We start from the raw sequence: 22376 nt of genomic DNA on the forward strand, positions 1-22376 counted from the left end.
GTGTTCATTTACAGTTCTTCTCCAAACTATGTATTCTGTCATCTGGAGAGCTTGTTTTTCCATTTTGTTCGTCTTCCAGTTCTCAAAATATTGAAATATTCTGCCACCAAATGTTTCACCGAGCATCACCGACATCAAACCTTGTACCTTTCATTTTCCTTTCTCTCCGTTTTTTTTTTTTTTCCCTTCCATTCGCCGCTTCTCCCCCTCAGTCGTCTCTTTGTGTCTCCATCTCGCTCTCTGTCATCATACTGTCATGAGTGTGAGGGTTCACGCACCTGCACACCCACGCGTGGTACAGAAGAAAAGACTACACCTCTGCATGGAGTACCATCATCACCACTCGTGTGCCGGGCTGAAAGAGATGTCAGAGATTCACAGACTGTCTGCTCAGTGTGGAGATGTGTTGATCAAAGCGTTTGCCCTAAACAAATCCTCCACATCGACCGCACGCGGCTGCTGTCGCCTCACCCGGCAGCAGCATGTGGTGAGGTCATCTGTCGCAGTCTATGCAATGTCAATAAAGCAGTCAAACTGCTGTCGCGTTGCGGAGTCAATAAACTAACATGTTTCATAATGTGATGCTTTAATTCCAGCTGCATCATATCATGTTGACGGTGGATGTGTTTGTTGTCTGGGTGTAGACACGACAACGGCACCGGTCTCAGTGGGCGAGCTCTACGTTGACAGAAAAATCTGTCACAGTGGCCTTGGGCTGATAATGAGGATGTAAATGATGTGTTGGTTCGTTCCAAACTTGCCCTGGTTAACCTTTCAAATGTTGCTCCATAAAGAAGTGATAAAAGGGATTTAACAAACCAGCATGTCAGTGACAAATAGTCGGCGTCGTCAGATATTTCATCTGTAGCTTTTCTCCTTCCTTTCATTTACTCTAAAACCCAAAGGACAACAGGACTAGAAAAGGCTAGTTAAAAGGGGGAAATATGCTGACAGACAGCCAACAGTCTGATGGAGAGAGAAAAAGAAAAGAGAGAGCGAGAGGCAGCCTTTCTCTTTGATGCTTCAGTGCAACCTGAGATAAAAAAAAATAAAAAAATCAGGTCTTTCATCTCAAGCTTTTGAGAGAAATATGGATGGAAGGGCTCCATCCTTGGGATCACTGCAAATCTAAGTGATGACAAATCACTGTTTTTGTCCTGTTTTTATACCACATTTTATATATTACTCTTGAGAGACATGTTTTTTACACAGTACCTTGTATAAGAACCATCATACATTCTCCCTCTCTTGAGGGGACATTTTGTCTGAGGTGATATTCACCAAATTTTCTTAAAAAATAAATTCATTGTTAAAACCCACAAATGCAGTTTTTATAAATGTTCTTGTCTGTTTTCTTAGCTGCACTTTGTTCTTGTAGGTATAAGGTTCACTACACACTTTTATTTTACATTTCATAGTATGCTCATCATGGTGTTTACTTAGAACCTGTAGTTTGATATTAAACCATTTCAATTACCATAATGTTTCATTTCGTAATACATTTCAAAGTAGCTTTATGGTATTTTAAAATGCATACAGACTTCAGTTTGCTTTAAGAATACATCAGAAGGTTAGATGTTTTCCATTTTAAATACAGTTCCCATTTAAAATTGTATCTAAATGTGTTGCTTTGAAATCGGTCAACTCACTAGAATTGGAATTCACAATTGGACCATTTTGTAAACCAGGATTTTGTCCAATGTTTTGATGGTGTTATGATGATGTCTTATTTATGGAATGGATTCACACACATACACATCCTCATATTCCTATCCATTTTATGACTTGCATCGACTTCCATTCATTTGGACTGTTGATGCCTAACCCTTTACCTTAATCCAACACTTCAAATCCAGAAGCCAAAAACTCAATCAGTTCCTCAGAACTGAGGTTTTGACATATCAAGACCAGGTTTTGGTCTCCATGTTGCTGCAGGAACCCCAACTGTACATTCATCTGTATGCATATTTGTACTTAATATGATATTGGGAGGGTTGGTTGTTCACAGTTATCTAATTAAAGCTCGAGCTGTATCTTTTCACAGGAAGAAAAAGAAAAAAGACTTTCATACCAGAATGGAATCCATGAAGATTAAGTGCACCACATTTATTTATTTATTTTTTGTTCTATGCAGGTCAACATCTTCCACAAAGAGGAAGATTCATGTCAAGAACTGTTGTCTTTGGGGCAGATATTTCCAAGCTGAGGCCAAAAACCTTAGTGGATTCATCACTGCAGGAGAAGGATCACCACATCGTATCTGTAAGAAATGTATTAGTGAGATAATCCACTGAAACACAAGCAATCTCTGTCACCGTGTCATTTGTTTATCGGATTTTCTTCTCTGCTTCTTAGTTTCCTTCGTATAACCAAACCATCGTCACGCACACAAGTTGATCCTGCAAGACGAGCGGCGTCTAAATAAAATACTGGACTTTTTCATACCGGGGAAAATGCAGAGAAAAGAGGAACTGAAGATCAGAGGAGCTGAAGACGCAGTTGCAAAAGTGGGAGAGAGTCTTATGGTGAGTCATAGTCTGTGTTTATTGATCACTGTAAAGGTTTTGATGAGTGTATATATATTATTTTGTCATCTTGATAGATTGTTAGGATCAGTGTCAGGATTTTAAGAATCCGCCAGTTGGAAAGGTTTTTACCTCTCTGTGTAAGCTCTGTGCGTCTGGAGCAAAATGTTGAGACTCAGGTAGTAATGTGATCGAGCTGAGTAAGCGGACCTGAGAATAGATGATTCATTTCAGGCGAACTAATGCAACATTATAAAAGCCAACTTCAAATTCAAAACACCAAAGAAGAAGAAGAAGAAGCAAAATGTCGAGCACAGCAAAAAAACTGGCAGCGATGACTCAACCCATGCTGACCTATTTAAACATGAGCTGCCGACTGACGGGACGTGTCAGTTACTTGAGTTTACTTTTAGTGGTTTTAAAACTCAATACATTTTGATTCTTGGCATAACAATCTACACACACACACACACAAAGGGAGAAACAATAGGGAGGTGAAGCAGCAGACATTCATTTTCAACCACTTTATCCTCCACATGAGGGTCATGGGGGAACTGGAGCCAATCCCAGCAGACATAGGTACCTGCTGGACGGGTCACCAGTGCATGTAAGGGCTAAAAGTGACAAACAGACACTCACTATTCTATAGAGATGTAACGATATGAACATTTCATATCACGGTTATTGTGACCAAAATGATCACGGTTATCAATATTATCACGGTATTGTTAGATGTGTTCAAAAAGTACTGAACACACACACTGAAATCTTTTAACAAAGTTTTATTTTAAACAATATATTTTATATTACATGATGATGATTATTATTATTATTAATTATCATCTGACTGACGCGCGCACACACACAGGTCCTCACTCTGTCGGATAATAATTAAGTAGCAGCGGTCGTACACAGCATGAAAATAAAATAAAAAACACAGAAACAAACATATTTTGCTCTGCTACGGTACGTGTCGTCTGCACACACTACTCGCTTTCGCTGATAGCGCCCAATAACATGTATTTTTACAGGAGTAACGTTAGGTAACACTTAACTTAGGTTTCCTTTATTGAGAAAATAGGAACGTTTTACAGACAAACCATGACATTTCCCACTATTCCGAAATCCCGTTTTTGTTGACTTACTTTACACTCGCTGAAACGTTGTGGGTGGTGGTCACGGAAGTGTTACCCCCCCTTTGCGGAGTTTTTTATTTTGTCTTCAATTATTTTATTTTCATTTAAAAATGCAAAATATGCCCAGACTTCTGATCTTGTTTTTTTACTGGGGGGGGGAAATCTCTGGGGCGCAGGTGGCTTCAGCCGTGTTGTCACAGGACAGTGGAAACTGCGCATATTCAGGTGCCGCTGCTTCTTCAGGAAATGAGCAGTATCACTGAGTTTTTCGGTCATCAGTTGCGGTAATCAATCACGGTTTTAACGATAATTAAAATTTGAAACGGTAGTACTAACCGTCGGGAATTTTACCGCGGTTTATCGTCATACCGGTAATCGTTACATCCCAACTATTTTATTTAAAACGTCTAAATAACCTAACCTTTGCGCGTGGTTCTAAAATCTGGGCTGCACGTTCACAGCCTGTGCGTCATGTGCACGTTGGGTCCGTGTGCAGAAGTATACCAGGGCCTTAAAGGCTGTGAGGCAACAACGCTTGCCTCTTCACCACGGCGTAGACCCAAGCGACAGTCATTGAGACTTTACTTTCAATTTACTTCTACCCCCGACAACCATAGCTAACGCAAAAATCACAGACCACATAACAAACAACTAAATAAATAAATAATAAACACACCGCAAAAGAAATGAATTCATTTGAGTAAATGAGAGAAAGGGAAAGAGATGGCGAATCAGTCATAAATGACACAGAACTCTGCTGCTCTGTGCTCTTTTGTAACTACTCTGCTTGATGTCTTTTGTTATTATATAACCCGTCTGAAAGTACTCCATGATAATGATTCATTTTACTTCTATAAAAAGAAAACTTGCCCCCTCTCACTCCATTCATCAGACTTCTGCTCCCAGTCCTGCACAGCAGAGATGCCTGAGGTTTAAGTGTGTCCATGATCAATTCTCTCTGTAACCTTATAAAACTCTTGACATCACTCAGTCCAGTCATCCATCTGCCTTCCAAACAGCCCCCTCCTCTCCGGCCTGCCGCCTGTGAACACTCAGCATCTCATCTCACTCCTCGTCTCACTGCCGTGCCGGCCTTTTTCACACGCTGTGGCGTTTTCACGCGTCACCGCGGAACAAGCACAGGTGTTAATAATAATAATAAAATGACTCGAGAGTGAATTTAGCAGTCATTTTAGCAGCTTCAGTTTGAATTTCTTACTGATCAAATGAACTGAGGAAAACTTCACATGTCAAAATGTCTGCTGTGAAAAGGACCCGCAGGTCTCTGTGCTCAGGTCAAGCTGTTTGTGGCACACTGAAGATGTTTGAATTATTATTTTACTCAGAACTTATTTTCAACCTGTTCTCCTTGATTACCTGTATCTGCCCTAATGTGTCACACCTGCCTCTCATTGTCTCTCTTCCCTTAGTCTGCTTAATCCCTGCCTTTCCCTTTGTCTTGTACCCTGGCATCACAGTTCCAGCCTTTTTACCCTGTAAGTTTTGACTTTTCTGTTTGCTGGTTTTTGCTTCTTACTTCACCTGATTGTCCAGTTAAGACCTTTTTGAACTCTGTAGTTCAGAGTCTGGATATTCTGTCCTGTCTCCTTGGTTGAGTGTGATAGGTGCACTGGAATCACATGACACAAAAAGCTGATGTGACTCTTTTGCGTTTTTTAAATTATGGTTACAATTTTTCTTTATTAAACATTCCACGGTTACATTTAAACTTTATTCAAACTGAAATGGAGATAGTGCATGACCTTTGATTGTGTACTTGTTTATTGGGGATGATATGGAAAGAGACAGCTTTTTACTCTGGAACAATCAGGATAAATGTGCCTTGACCACAGCTGGTCGTCCCTCAGGCTAAGCTCCATGTGTGGATGCTTTTGAAAATAAGTTGCTCATACACATAATTACAAGGAGCCAGAAGGAAGTTCCTTAACAAAGTAAAAACATTTAATATACTAAATGTATGTACACTTATTGTGTGAGCCATTTCTAAACTAACAATGCACTAAGTATATTCTTTATATAATCATAAATCCTGCTCAAGATATCCTGAAGTACTTTACTATTTTGTAACACAAAAAAACGTACTTCACTGTATTCAAGTGCTTCTGAATTTGCTTCTAATTTAATTCAATTAAAATAGAATATATTTTCACTCAAGTGCCAGTACTTGAGTGAATCCAGTCATTTCTAACCCTGGTTCGAGGGTCCAGAACCAAAAGTTTTTCAGTCCAATCCCAGCAGTTTTCTGTACAAAGAAAAAATCCTTGTAGAACAAAATACTTTTTCCGGTGACCCACTGTACATCTGCAAAGTTAGAATATGAAAAAAAAAAAAAGGTCACAAAAGATGTCTAACCAGAAAACAAAAGTAGAAAATATGAACAATCACCAAACGTCTGTCAAGTCTGTCGATGCAACGTCTCATGAGACGACTCATAAACCCGACTTTAATGCTTTCTGATCCTGTTGGGTTTGATTTACATTAATAGGCTTCGTCAGCATGACAACACAGTCTAGGTCAACAGTTGGGGAAACATCCAGCGAGGCTGCATCATATTCAGCCTTGCTGATATATAAGTGATATATGAACTTTTTACCCGCTTTGTTTCTCTGTCTGGTTTCGCTGGAGAGAACTGTCTTCCGTCTTCACTGTTTCAAGTTTGCCCTTTTGTCTCCTTGCGTACGTGGAAACTCAGACTTCTGCAGCACTGCTGTAGCTGTGGCTGGGAAAATTGTCCCTTGTTGTTCAGTAGAACCTAGTTTTTAGCGTAGTTTTGCCTATTTGTTGCCATATTGCCAGTGTATTCAGTCATTATCTTCTTTATTCTCCTTTTTTGTTACTTGTCGTGTAATTTGTTATTCTCACTTTGAAGTTCCGATTCCACGCGTCCACTCTTAGATTCCACTCTTAGATTCTGCTCCATTTTTCACTTTTCCTACATTCAGACTCAAGAGGCCCCAAACCACCACATATGAAAGTGAACCAAATCAGACTTGATTTGAGCCTCCAGTCTGAACACAGCTCAAGTATTTTGTTTTGGCCATGACTTGAGAACTCCTTGTGCCTCCTGAGACGTATAGTATTTAAGAGGGTTGTATCATAACTTAATACAAGCAGACTGTCAGCGTTTTCTGCCACTTTTAGTTCACACACACACAAAAAAAACAACTTTGTGGCAAGAGTTACTGTCTTCCGTCCATTTAATCATCAGGCAGCTCCCACAGAGTTTTGTTATGCTGCTTTGAGAAATGTCTTTCTAGTATTTTCTTTATTTATTTAATGTTTGTGTGTGTGTGTGTGTGTGTGTGTGTGTGTGGTTCCCCTTTTTTATTGTATTGCTTCACATAGTATTGATTTCTCCACTGAAATAAAACAGTGTTGGAAATGGTTATGAGCCATTCACTCTGGGAGTTGGCACTGAGGTAGAACTGTTTGTCTCCTCGTGTGACCTCCTCATTTAAGCCAAAATGGTAAATTAGTGGAGAGACATGTACGGTTACCAGTGATCAGTTATGACTGATGGATCTGACATTTCTAAACTTTAGTTCAGTGTAGGATCATTTGTTTATCTTGTTAAATTTTCCCATCCTAATTGTCTACATGGTGTATAATGTCCATCATTTGTTATTATTATTATTATTATTATTATTGTCAAACTGAAGTCATTTAAGTACAATAAGAATGTAACCATCAGAGTCATGCAGTTATGTGTTGCTCTGATGGTCCGGCAATCTGTAGGTCACTAAATGTGCACTGTCCTCCAATAACATGATCATACTTGGAAGGAAACACCTCTGTGGTAAGCGGCGTGGTTCTAGTACGTTAATTAAACGGTTGAATTCAGAAATTTCCACCACTGAATAAGGTCACGTGTCTGATGCTACAAACACGTCTATAGCGTTAGTTATCGCTTTAGCGAAAGTGGAATTTTGAGGAAGAGTTGCCTGTTAACAGTGTTGTTTCTGAAGTTACATCAGCAAATTATTAGTAGGAGGGGGTTCGAGTTTGGTCGATGTGTCTTCAGCCAACCTTGACCAGTCTTTGGGCGTCCTGTCTTTCTGGTGCGATTTCTTGGTGTCCATTCTGTCACCCAGTGTCCGTCTATTATCTGTTAGTCTGGCTACATGCCGCGTCCATCTGTGTCTTGTTTTATGGATCCATTTGATGAAGTCTGAGGCTCATTTGTGTTGCCTGACCCAACTGCTATGCCTTTGATCTCTAAGCGGGATGCCCCACTGTAAGCCTCTCCATCATGCCATCGTTTAATGCCCACGAGTCATTGGATCACCTTCATTTTCATACTCATCTTCCAGCTGCTCATTATATCGTAAACCTTCCCAAGGCTGCACAACTGAGGCCAGTTCTCCTTTTTATCGCTGGTGTTAGATCAACTTTGCGTGTCGCTGTCTTACAAAGCCGTTGGCCTTTTCGATGAGGTTTGGTCATTGGGTGCAACTTCCGTCTTTCCGAGAGGCAAGTTGAGACCCTCAGGTTTGCTGGTTCTGTGAACGTCCTCTGGTATTTTGGCAGACGGGATGATGTCATCCGCAAAGATCAGATGGTAGAGTTATGTGTCCTCCTATTGATGGGATTCTCACCATGAATGGAGACGTGGATGTGTCCAAACATTTGCTCTGTCCCTGCATGCACCAATTATGACTTGCAATAAAGAAATGGAACTCTAAGTACTAAATTGATCCATTTAGCGGAAAACCAACTAAAGGACACGGAGCAACGTAACCTCACACCAGTCTTGCAGCTTGTCATGATGCTTTGCCAATGCGAAGTGCATTTCCCATAAACCCTGTTGATTCATGCCACATGGAGGATGCTGCTAATTGAACCCCCTCTTCCCGCTGTACCTGGCAGCACTCCATGTGTTTGTTTTGCATTTTGCTTAAGAGGATAAGCAGGTTGGAAGTGCTTTTTTCCCCCCCCACACACACACACACAGAAATGGCATGAAGCGGCTGCCAATCCTCTTGTCACTGGTCTCATCTGATTGCTGTAATTTTAATAATGTCCTGAAATGAATGCAGAGATGATTGATGCTGAATGCAGGTGCACACATTTAAGGTAAATCAGTCAATTAGCCAGTCAATTAACCATTCAGTCAAGTAGTCTGTGTGACATTTACGTTCATTTTTGTTTTCATTAATGGCCTTCCTTTCTGCCTTCCAAAAGAAGCAGAGTGTGTAGTAATGGCTCAGTGACGTCCATCTGCTGCTAAACAAAGGCGTGATCATTGACTTTAGACTGGAGAGTCAATGGAAATCTTCACCAGGGCAGTGCAGGATCAAGCAGGAGACACAATTGCCTTTTTTTCTGTTTACATTTTAAAAATATCATAGAGCAAAATCTCAAAGAATGAACGAAAGATGATTTTCCTGCGTGAATATATATCACAAATACGTGTAGTTTATCGATTTATTGATGAGTTAGTAAATTATTCTGCTCACTGCAGACATTAGTGCTCAATGCAGACTTTAAACAATTAAAATGTCTTTACTATGCCGTTATGTTAAAGGAATGAATTGGCCTCTAAATTAACCAGATTTTGTGACAACCAGTAACTATTCTTTTGCCTGATATTCATTAAGTGTGCAGTCGGCAAGATCATGAGAAAATCATAATCTACAAGACATCACAGTTTTAGATAGTGGCTCTTTTTTCTTGAGCTCACGGTGGCGTGTGGTGGGTACGATTCCTAAATTTGTTTTTTTTATGCGACAAGTGACTCCAGACAAATAAAAAAAGATGCTCATATGTACATTATTGCATGTATGTGTCTGGGCAGTTGTTATTGATGCTACAGTAAGTAGACATCTTTCCACTAAAGGAACCTGAATGCAAAGCAGCTGAGTGGAACACTTTCTCCAATCATGGTCCAGATTTTGAAAAAAAAATCTGTTTTTTCTCTAATTTCTTGATTTACATTACACTGAAAGGTTATTAATGAATTAATGAACAATAATGCTCAAAGATCCCGATTCTGGTCTCGACATGCAGTGTCAGTTTATCGAGATTAATTTAAGTATAAATGAAAACTTCCTTCTTGCGTCCAGTTTAAAGTCATGCATCTTTGCAATCTCCACCTGATTTTTTTTAGCATCTGCTTACTGTCCTGCGTCTCACACACACATAGACACACACACACACATCTCTAACACCGTATCATAATTCATAATGAGAAAAAGATTAAATTGGAGTTATGAGGAAGGTGGTGTCTCTTAAAAACACATCAAAGCTCATTAAATTGTGCTTAATGGCTTTCAAAGAATCTTGCCCCATTGCCATTTCGGTCACGTCTTAGGAAAAGTGGTCATTTTAGACAGAAAGTAAGTAATGACCATAGCTGGGCACACAAAGCAACACACACCCATACTAGCGCATATGTTCCCACACCACGCCTGTGCCGCTTCCCTGGGAATATCATACCATATCTCATGCATGGTTTGACTAAAATTGGCCACAGATATGATTCACCAGAAACAGCAATAAGTTATGATTTAAAAATGATGGAGAACCTCATTCCACAATTAGGCCAGAGATTGTTTCCAACATCTGAAAAGACTGGCTGGAAGTACATCTGCTGATGTTCCAGACATATGTGAGCGCTCATCTACGCCAAGGCCTGCACAGACTGTTGGCTGAAAACTTTGATCAGAGTAGTCAACTTCTAATGATTTAAACCGAAATCCCGTCACTACACACCAGCAGCCGCAGAAATTCACACACATTCCAGTTGCTTTCCCTCATGTCATGTCATGTCTGCCTTATTTAGCATGGAGTATAAACTAGCTTTGTGTGTTTTAAAATCTATTCAAAACAAGTACAATGAGGCCAACTCTAACTTGAGGTGGTCAGTGGTCCCATTGAACAGAACTATAATTATCTGCTCCTCCATCTGGTCATGTGGCCTTCAGTGCCAGGAGTGGACCTCCTGCTGTCTGCAATCCGAGCACAGCCAAACACAGCTAAGCTTCTCAAATGAGGTCAAAGGAGCGGGTTTGGCACGGCTTAAGATGCAGCTCGGACGATGTGGTTTTCAGCAGTATCCACGTTGGCCAAATAACTCCAGTCCCATAGCTCCTGCTGTAATGTATCATAATTTGTTCTGATTAGATTTATTTTTATTTTGCATTTTTTTCCCAGTGTGTGCTCACTTGCACATGTTCCTTATGTTCTTCAGCACAGAAGTTCTGTTCATGGGCGATAACTGTGGGAGTGCAGATGTGTTTTCAGTTGTGTCATTCAATGGCGACACTGCAGATCAGAACAAACGACAAGCACCAAGTGACCATGTGGCACTAATCAGATATGACCCATGAAGGTGTAAACAGTAAAAAAACAAACAAACACATGGAGTCATTTAATGTCAGATTGGTTTCAGGCCTCATTTGTATGTGGAAATAAATCACATATGAATCATGTATGTGCATTTGTGTCTGAATTCCAAGTGGACAGATCAGGTGTTTCCCTGTCAATGCGACTTTAAGACACTGGTGAATGATGTTGACACGCGTGTGCACTTTCTATGATCACATGACTCTCTTTCAACCAGTGCAATTGAGGATGTGGTCTCAAACCATTGAACTCCTGCCCTTTAAGCCTTTAAGGGTCAACAGCAAAGCCCAAGTGTTAATGAGTGTAAATGCAGATTTCAGATATGAGTCACTTTTGAAAGACAATGTAAGCACATCCTCCAGAGGATATCCAGAGGAAATGGAAATCAAGAAATGCAGTTTAAATGCAACGCAAGTTTGTGTAGGAAGCTTCTGCTTCAGACACACACATCACACATGCTGGCTGGTTTGTTAGTCAGTGGTAGAAACGCGTTTAACAAGACTTACATTTACTCTAAGAAGTACAACTGAATTATTTTTCTTTCGAAGCAGTTGCTCACTCAAACTGTTTTTGACTGCATGTTCCCACATTATTTTCTGTGTGTGTGTGTGTGTCGGAGCAGCTTGGCATTTTAAATCCAAGATGGACTGTTGAAAATTAGTGTTTAGTTTTCTGAAATTCTCCTGTTTTTCTTGGTCGTTAACAAAACAAAATGTGTGTTGAATTACACAGACATCAGGGAAGTAGACAGAGAAAGAGAGAGAGGATGGGGAGAGCTATGGAGACACAAACTTTCTCAGTGTTCTCTGTTGATTTCGAGTGATCGTTCTGGTAATAAACACAAATGAATAGCTTTATTTATGATCATAGTTGGGTATAAACACAATCATGTTTTCCTCAAACAAGTATGATTGTTTGTCGTGTTCCTTCTCAAACCTCAGCCTCATAGAGAGAGAGGGAGAGATGACACGTCTGCTGAAATGGTTTAAAAAAATATACAATATTCATGTTTTTCCTGTGTTGAGATTCGGCCTAGACACTAAAACTACAGTAAAATGAGTCGTGTGTGTGTCATGTGTGAAAAATGGCTGAGAAGTGTGAACCAGGCCATTTCTCAAAGGTACAGATTTATCACATACACAATGTTGTCAGACTCCTTATGGACAGTGAGTTGTCAAATGTAGCCTCAAGTCTTTTAGCTGCAAGCAGCAGAGAACAGGGAACAGATCTGAACATTCCACTACTTTACAACCTCAAAACATTTATTTTTTCAAACTTTTTTTACTCAAGTGACATCTCTTAAACCATTTGAATCAAACAATTCAAAGCCGCAACATCTCTCTTTTTTTTTTTTTACATATTTCCTGATTCCTCTGTGATGCCTGGACTACAGTGGATGCCGCAGGATGTGATAGACGTTGTTTCTTATACATAACGCATGTCTTCCTGAGAGCTGCCACTGTGCCAGGGACTTTAAAAATGCCCATGGATATAATAGAATTTTTTATTTGCCTATATACTTAACTCATTGCCAGGGCTTTAAGGACTCAATCCTGCATTATTTTTTTACAGAAAAGCAGATACAGACAGTGAAATGTATACAGTGAAAGATCCTTTTCTACTTTGCTGTGAACCACACTCTGCAGTATCTCTACTCGATTGATTCTTAATAAAGAAATGTGTTTATATAGAACATAGTTGCCTATAGCTATCACAGTTAATTGTATATTAATAAATTGGAAGGGCCACAGGGTTATTAGTGATTAGGGTTGGAATATAAAGATATGTATAAAGGATAGAATGGTAGAAGATGGATGGAATAAATAGGAAATAAAAAGAAAATCCAACTATAACAGAAAAGAAGAAATGCCATTATGACAAATAATTTGTTTTTCGGTTTGTTTTTGGCATTTAATGTTTAAATCAAATCAAAAGAAGAGGGTGTTGCATTCCTCTGTTGTCCAGCAGTAGAACACTAAATGCATCGCACTGCCATTCGTTTTCATGTGGTTTATTTTGTGTTGTTGGGATGCAGACGTCTTGTCATTTCCTCTTTGATTTGTTTTCATTTGGTCATTTTAAGTCTCCCACATGTCTCTCCCAAATTTAACTACACTTTTAGTTCAGCGATTTGACTTTTCTTTATCAGGATGTGAGTAGGCATAAAGGTGGGAAGGCTTTTACTTGACCTTTAACTGGAAATCAAAGTTTGTCTGATAAATGTGAAACCTTGCCTCTGAATTGTTTGTCTGGTTGGATTTTAAGAAGTATGGGTGAAGGCTTGCCTCATCATGCACACCTGCAGCCTGCAGCTGCTCCAACCTGTTCGTGCCCAGTCACTCGCCGCTTTTGGAACTGATATTGGCGGCTTGTATTGTATCGATTTCACTTGGTATACACACACACACGAGTGTTATTTCAGCTGTTTTAATCACCGCTTACAAACTGTAGCCCCGTAATAGTCGCACCGTTTAAACGCTAGAGCCGTCTGGTGTCATGTCTCATCTACATCCTACACGGCCGTGGACCACATGATAAAATCTGTAACATGGTGCTCATGTCGTTGCAGATCCGATTCACGACATGATGCGGCCGGACACGTTCACCTACGCTTTTTCAGGTGAGTGAGTTTGAAGCTGTTTTAACTGGTGGTGTCGCCGCACACTTTCGTTGTGTTGTGTAGAAGAAGCGAGGGCTGGAATTGGAAGTGCCTTTGCAGGCAGTGACAGAACGTGCATAAAACACAGGAGTCAGGACAGATGTGATGTTAATGCAACATCATTTGCACTTTGCAGGAACTCCAGTTAAGTTGCAGTCTCAGGCTAAAATGATACAGGCACGGACACGGAGAAGCAGCAGAATTATTTATCGATTAATTTTACTTCCTGACTAAGGGATTGATATGCATTCTTTTGCATATCAATCCCTTCTGAAGTTGCACGGTACAGTGGATTATGATTTATATTTTAAGTGTGCGGGAGACGCTACATGCAATGGATGTGACAAAAACAAAAACGTGATGCTTAATTATTTTTGATTGTCACGTTAATGGTAACAGAACTACATGCGACTTTAGCAAAGCTCCGCAGGCCTGTCAGGTAAAACAGTCAACAGCAAGACAACATTTTGGGTAATTATGCATAAAAATAATTAAAATAAATGGCATTTTAAATCCAAGATGGACTGTTGAAAATTAGTGTTTAGTTTTCTGAAATTCTCCTGTTTTTCTTGGTCGTTAACAAAACAAAATGTGTGTTGAATTACACAGACATCAGGGAAGTAGACAGAGAAAGAGAGAGAGGATGGGGAGAGCTATGGAGACACAAACTTTCTCAGTGTTCTCTGTTGATTTCGAGTGATCGTTCTGGTAATAAACACAAATGAATAGCTTTATTTATGATCATAGTTGGGTATAAACACAATCATGTTTTCCTCAAACAAGTATGATTGTTTGTCGTGTTCCTTCTCAAACCTCAGCCTCATAGAGAGAGAGGGAGAGATGACACGTCTGCTGAAATGGTTTAAAAAAATATACAATATTCATGTTTTTCCTGTGTTGAGATTCGGCCTAGACACTAAAACTACAGTAAAATGAGTCGTGTGTGTGTCATGTGTGAAAAATGGCTGAGAAGTGTGAACCAGGCCATTTCTCAAAGGTACAGATTTATCACATACACAATGTTGTCAGACTCCTTATGGACAGTGAGTTGTCAAATGTAGCCTCAAGTCTTTTAGCTGCAAGCAGCAGAGAACAGGGAACAGATCTGAACATTCCACTACTTTACAACCTCAAAACATTTATTTTTTCAAACTTTTTTTACTCAAGTGACATCTCTTAAACCATTTGAATCAAACAATTCAAAGCCGCAACATCTCTCTTTTTTTTTTTTTACATATTTCCTGATTCCTCTGTGATGCCTGGACTACAGTGGATGCCGCAGGATGTGATAGACGTTGTTTCTTATACATAACGCATGTCTTCCTGAGAGCTGCCACTGTGCCAGGGACTTTAAAAATGCCCATGGATATAATAGAATTTTTTATTTGCCTATATACTTAACTCATTGCCAGGGCTTTAAGGACTCAATCCTGCATTATTTTTTTACAGAAAAGCAGATACAGACAGTGAAATGTATACAGTGAAAGATCCTTTTCTACTTTGCTGTGAACCACACTCTGCAGTATCTCTACTCGATTGATTCTTAATAAAGAAATGTGTTTATATAGAACATAGTTGCCTATAGCTATCACAGTTAATTGTATATTAATAAATTGGAAGGGCCACAGGGTTATTAGTGATTAGGGTTGGAATATAAAGATATGTATAAAGGATAGAATGGTAGAAGATGGATGGAATAAATAGGAAATAAAAAGAAAATCCAACTATAACAGAAAAGAAGAAATGCCATTATGACAAATAATTTGTTTTTCGGTTTGTTTTTGGCATTTAATGTTTAAATCAAATCAAAAGAAGAGGGTGTTGCATTCCTCTGTTGTCCAGCAGTAGAACACTAAATGCATCGCACTGCCATTCGTTTTCATGTGGTTTATTTTGTGTTGTTGGGATGCAGACGTCTTGTCATTTCCTCTTTGATTTGTTTTCATTTGGTCATTTTAAGTCTCCCACATGTCTCTCCCAAATTTAACTACACTTTTAGTTCAGCGATTTGACTTTTCTTTATCAGGATGTGAGTAGGCATAAAGGTGGGAAGGCTTTTACTTGACCTTTAACTGGAAATCAAAGTTTGTCTGATAAATGTGAAACCTTGCCTCTGAATTGTTTGTCTGGTTGGATTTTAAGAAGTATGGGTGAAGGCTTGCCTCATCATGCACACCTGCAGCCTGCAGCTGCTCCAACCTGTTCGTGCCCAGTCACTCGCCGCTTTTGGAACTGATATTGGCGGCTTGTATTGTATCGATTTCACTTGGTATACACACACACACGAGTGTTATTTCAGCTGTTTTAATCACCGCTTACAAACTGTAGCCCCGTAATAGTCGCACCGTTTAAACGCTAGAGCCGTCTGGTGTCATGTCTCATCTACATCCTACACGGCCGTGGACCACATGATAAAATCTGTAACATGGTGCTCATGTCGTTGCAGATCCGATTCACGACATGATGCGGCCGGACACGTTCACCTACGCTTTTTCAGGTGAGTGAGTTTGAAGCTGTTTTAACTGGTGGTGTCGCCGCACACTTTCGTTGTGTTGTGTAGAAGAAGCGAGGGCTGGAATTGGAAGTGCCTTTGCAGGCAGTGACAGAACGTGCATAAAACACAGGAGTCAGGACAGATGTGATGTTAATGCAACATCATTTGCACTTTGCAGGAACTCCAGTTAAGTTGCAGTCTCAGGCTAAAATGATACAGGCACGGACACGGAGAAGCAGCAGAATTATTTATCGATGTATTTTACTTCCTGACTAAAGGATTGATATGCATTCTTTTGCATATCAATCCCTTCTGAAGTTGCACGGTACAGTGGATTATGATTTATATTTTAAGTGTGCGGGAGACGCTACATGCAATGGATGTGACAAAAACAAAAACGTGATGCTTAATTATTTTTGATTGTCACGTTAATGGTAACAGAACTACATGCGACTTTAGCAAAGCTCCGCAGGCCTGTCAGGTAAAACAGTCAACAGCAAGACAACATTTTGGGTAATTATGCATAAAAATAATTAAAATAAATGACACACAAATGGAATGGTTGTCATTGTCAGTACAACCCAATTCGTATGCAGCTATCTGTTAATACGGACTCTACAATGATTCCATTCATTTAGAAAACCTAACCAGCCAAATGACATGTAATGTAATCCCTAAACCTTAACCATAACCAGTTAATGCCGAACCATAACCATAAACTAACTACAATTAAAATGTTATCTCTGGAGCTTAATCCTTAACCAGGTCCTTAAAAATGAGGTTCTGCCTCATCAGGGCCAGGTTTTGGACACAGCTTTTGTGATGAGGACACTCAGACTTAACCCTAGCCTTAACCATCACAACTATATACCCAATTTAACCCTAACCTTAAAACAAAGTCTTAAACCTCAAAAAGTGACGGAATGTGAGGACTTAGCCCAAATGCCCTCACTTTCCCAAAGTTTCTCGGTCCTCAAAACGATACCCACACACGCACACACATTGCTGAGACAAGGCAATCGCTCTCACTCAACATAAGTCAGTGTTGTTCTCCAGTCATTCGCTCAGCAGCGCTGTTCAAACAATCAGTCTCCCTGTCCAAACATGCTAATCCACCTACTTCATCTTTATTCCCATGGACACTGGCTGCTGTCCGCCGCGCCTCTCCAGCCTCTCCTGGGTACACACACACACACACACACACACACACAAACAGCCCCCTTTTTTGCATATTCAAGTGAGGAGCAGATCAGATGAGCACGGCGGGGACTTTACATGATGTGGGGGAAACTGGGCGGATATTCTCGGTGGAAATAAAAATAAACAAGGCTGTTGGGAGACTGCTGAGACGTGTGACTTTGTTCCCGTGTGCTTTTGAAAAAGGCATTGTAGTGAGCGCACGTCTTTTACATGAGACGATACTTTGGCAAATATGAGGGGAAAGAAGAATTTGCATTCGTGTTTGCATCACTGATGTCACGCTGCGCTGCACAACTCACTGTTACCATAGTTTGTGTGTTTGTGTGTGTGTGTTGTGCAAACTCTGATGTTTGAATATGCAGCTGATGTGTTATATCATCTGAAATGGCGACAGCAGAGGCCATTAAGAGCCATTGGTTGTAAAAGGGGACAGCTTTTATTTCATACGACGTTCAGTGTGAGTAATCAATACATTTGATGCACATTTCGTATTGATTTTTGGAGCATGTTATATGTATTGTAGTCTATAAGGAGGACAGGAGACAAATGGGATCGCTTGTTTTCCATATAGGAAATACACTCATTTCCTTACAGGAGATTTATTAACAAGAAAATTTGTCTCTGTCCAGATGCGAACATTTCCAAGTTTATAATTTGTGAGTAGTCGACCACTGTTTCTGGTCCAAATATAAATCTGCTTAAGATGCTCCTTTCTTGGCTCATGTTCATTGAAGTCCCCCTTTTTTTAATAGTATTAACAATAATTCAGACGGATCTTGTGTGCGTTTACAGTGAGAACACACTTCCCGTCATGTAGATTAGTGGACATGTGGTAAACATCAGCATTCTGTTAAACTTGATATTTTGACTGCATCCTTTAAAACGTCCCATTAGTTTATAACGTTAGCCGAGCGGGTGATGTGACACAATAGTCATTTTTAATCGGCAGTCAGTAAGACTTGAAGTCTTAAAAGTCTATGCAAAAATGAGGCTTTTTAAATGTTGTCACTGCTCTTTTCTTTTTAAATCATTGACATTCAGATCTACTTAATTCTACCCTTAAGCCTGTCGTCTACTTATACTGTACTCGGCTGGACTTTGGTGACAAAATGTGCTCCCCTAAAGTCAACATGCTCAAAATGACAATAAAGGAACCTAGAATGGTGAAAAGACAGAATTATATTATAATAATGCTCAGTGAGTTATTATGTCTCATTCATTCATTCATCATTGACTGCCTTATCCTCCACAATCCCAGCTTAGACAGGGCGAAAGGTGGGCTACACCGCGGCGAGGACGCCAGCAAGAAAATGTCTTTGACTTCCACGTTCGCAGTTCAGTGTCTGAGGAGCATGGAGTTGCGGGAAAACAACAACCTAATGTAAATGAAGTGGAACGTTAATCCTTTTTATTTACATTCAGTTGCATTACATCCCATCTGGACAGGGAACACGAGCATAAAGCACAGTGACCATCTGTGCTTGCTTTAATAAAAACGAGGCCTTCATTTAAGAGATGCCTCAATTACTAGATTCCAGTATATTGACTATGACATTTTACTAAGAAGCCCTGCTCCTGATTAAAATCCTCATGAATTCACCGTGTTTATTTGCACATCGGTGCGACAGTCATGTCGCATCATACTTTCCTCTGTTCTGAATCCGTTTCCTCTGACAAAAACCACCTTTTTTTTTTAAAGAAAAAAAAAAAAAAAACATCTGACAGAGAAACTAAGCACGAACTATGTTGAACTGTCACAGTTTAGTTTGAGGATTTTAATTTGAAACATCGTGCGCGCAGTGGCGCAATGGAATTGAAGGAATTAATTAGGATTAAAAACTGTATTTGTTGTTGAGGCGAGTGAAAAAAGTAGACATTTCAAGCAACGGTGGTTTGCCATGTGTTGTATTAACAGAATTACAGTTGTGCAGATGCTTGTAATGTTTTGACGTACTTTATGACATCAGACTGCAGGTATTTCCTCTTTCCAGGGCTTTCTGGCTGTCGCTTTTTATTTGTGCTGGCTGTAGCTGTTACTTGAGCTGTGGCCATATACCAGAATCAAAAATGAGGATTACTGACTGACTGGGCTCTGTGCTTCCAACTATGATGCTGTGTGTACAGTAACAGTGTGCCTGTAATACCCACACTGGAGAGATGCAGGGTAAATCCAAGAGGAGGAAAGTCTCCAGGGCAGACTGCTTCATATTATGCACATCTGCTGCTCCTGCTGCTGGAAAGAAAATGTCTCCAGCAGACATCCATAAATCTATCGACAGCACTCATGAATCACTGATCGCATGTGATTGTGACGCGGAAACTCTTCCAAGCAACACTGTGCATTCTTTCGGCGGAGGTTAGCCGTTAGAGCGCCCTTTAGTTTAAACTGATGGCTCCGTGTTTCTAACCCACTGTGGCAACTGAGCGACGCCATGTACGAAATACGGTGACATCACCTCTCCTATCACTCCCCATGTGTGGACATGAGCATGTTCAAAATGTGAGTCATTTCTACAGCGCAAGCCTTCAGAGTATTGGGATTTGCCGCGGCGCTGACTGGAACACCTCATTGTGCATGATACAAAGATCCATGCACATCCACATAGGAGTGAGGGAATTGGAATCATTGTACGGAGGAGTATTTTTGTGGCAGACTGTGATCTCTGAGCCTCTGCTGTGGGTGGTGGCGCTTTGAGGCTACATTTCCGACCAGTGTGTGGGAGCGGCACAGGGCAAAGGATGGACCGAGGAGAGGAGGGGGTAAAAAAAAGAGCAGTGTGTGTGATAGGAATAACACACTCTTCCAGTTCACAATGCAACTGTGTGGGCTTCCGTCTTGGTCTCCCTCGGCGCCGAGGAAACACCTTTGGTCAGACATCAGCTGCCCCCCACACACCTCTGAAGGAAAGGCTCGAAGTGGGAAAAAAAAATAGTGGAAAGAAAATGGAATCATGAGTGAGTGAGGGAGAAGGAGCCAAGGAACGAAGGCAATATTTATCAATAAAGAACAGTGAGGTTCCTCACTGTGTGACCTTGTGGGTATAAAGTGATTTTGCTGTGGTTTGGTTTTCTGCAGCGCCTGCCACCTAAGAGAATCATTAAAGTGACTTTGCAGAAGGCTGGCAGCTCTCCCCGACACGCGCTGTACATCAACTACAGCAGTCTTATTAACATTAAAAGGAGGAGGGAGCTTACCGTGCACACTCCTCCATTGATCCTCTCAGGTGCAATTAAAATCTAATTGGCAAGGCCGTTTTGATGGCATATTCCAAACGGGCGACCAAATGTGTAAAGTGGAAAATTATGAGGTGTTTAAAAAAAAAAAAAAAGTTGTCCTTTTAATTAGCCGTCAGCGGAAGGGGGTGTGATTTATTGCGGAAAGGTATCTGGAGGAGTTTTGATGTCGATGGTAAGTAAATAAATAAATAAACAAACAAGAAAAAAACTAGAAGAGGGATCGGCCCTCCCCTGAGTAACACTGTTGTAAAACCTGAGTGAAAATGTGATGCCTGGCGGAACAGAGCTGTGGTCGCACTTGCCGACGCGAGCTGCGCACACTTGACACATTTCCTCCTCATTAGACGCGTTACGCTGTGTTACGCTGTGTTACGCTGTGTTACGCTGTGTTACGCTGTGTTACGCGCCTTTGTTTCGTTTGTGTGCAAAAGGCAAAAAGCTCATCAGGCAGAATGCTGAGCTAAAGCTAAGCCCCGCCCACTTTGGGCGATTTTGTTACATACACACGCCTGTTCTTTACATGACTTCATATTAAAAGGAAAGAGAAGACTGATTATGATCCATCACTTGTTTAAGACTCAAAACTTGTGATTATCGTTTCACGTTCGATTCAAAACCAAGCACAAAAGAAGTAGTCTTCCGAGTCTCAAGTGGACAAATGTCCTTAATAAGCTGTTTAATGAGCGGACGTATAATTGAACACATCAAGAATTTATATTAAAAGTCGTTTACATGAATTGTAAAAGCAGAGTTTGATTAATCCCTGAGCCGCTGCCCCACGGACATTAATGAATTAAAAATGCAATTTATTTTCTTTCCGATTTTAATGGCTCTAATTCCAGCTCCTCATATATATATATATATGCACTCCTAACTCTCACTTCAGTTTACGGCGCCCCATGATTTGTTTGTCTCATCGTGGAGGACAAAGGAGGAGGGCGTGCCCAAACTGTCCTCATGATTTGAGCTCCCTCAGAATCGTAGGAGTGGCTGTCAGTCACTCACTCCACCAGAGTAACACGTGTCTGTGTGAAAGAAACGGGGGCTTTACAATCTTCTTGGCTTGTCAGAGATGTGATGGAGTTCATTCCTCCCTCTGACGATACGTCTTCATTTAGAGCGTCCCGTATCTTAAGACATATGTCCGCTTTTTGCTGCCGATCTCGGTGATAGATGTAATTTCCACATGTGCTTGCAAGCATACCTCGAGTGAACACTTTTTTTCTGTTTTTTTTAACTGTAACTCACCAGTGTTTCATGAAAATGTAAACGTTGTTTCGCAAATGGAAGACACCATTAATATAATCATTTACGGATGCAAACACTGTGCCGGCAAGCGCGTCGTGATCTCCGACATGTTGACGTGAATATTAATGTACGTGCGCTGCGAGTTGTGATTAAAACCTCGGCAGACTGTGCCGCTGCTGTCCCTCGTCCGTGTCATTCAGACACTAATGGTGCATCCTTGTTAAAAACTCATTTCTTTCCTGTAGGTATGATGACGTTCTACTTCACTGGAAGGGAAACAATCACGCCTTTAATGAAGCATTGGTGGTAACCAGTGTGTATTATGTGGGAGCGCTACAGTCGTTCCTCATGTACCTTTAGCGTTGTGTGATTCAAATTAAAATAGCGATGCGCGATATGACGTCTTATTTGTAAATGAATTTGCTCCCGCCATTGTTTTTTCAATTAACTAATTTCACTTTATTAGTGCAGTCATAGTAATGGCTCAGAATTGCCCTTTCAAGCATGTTCCA

The 22376-nt window shown here is 40.5% G+C and overlaps 1 long non-coding RNA gene across 1 annotated transcript in view; it reads left to right on the plus strand.

Annotated features, from left to right (window-relative positions):
• The window catches only part of LOC122783830, a 77820-nt gene extending 64172 nt beyond the window's left edge, over positions 1–13648 (plus strand). Inside the window, exons 3-5 of the long non-coding RNA XR_006362096.1 lie at positions 2135–2262; positions 2356–2525; positions 13596–13648. This is a non-coding gene — a long non-coding RNA (uncharacterized LOC122783830). The remainder of the gene's footprint in view (positions 1–2134; positions 2263–2355; positions 2526–13595) is intronic.
• The last annotated feature ends 8728 nt before the right edge of the window (positions 13649–22376 follow it).

This window comes from Solea senegalensis, linkage group LG17, assembly GCF_019176455.1.
Source record: "Solea senegalensis isolate Sse05_10M linkage group LG17, IFAPA_SoseM_1, whole genome shotgun sequence".
NCBI lineage: Eukaryota > Metazoa > Chordata > Actinopteri > Pleuronectiformes > Soleidae > Solea > Solea senegalensis.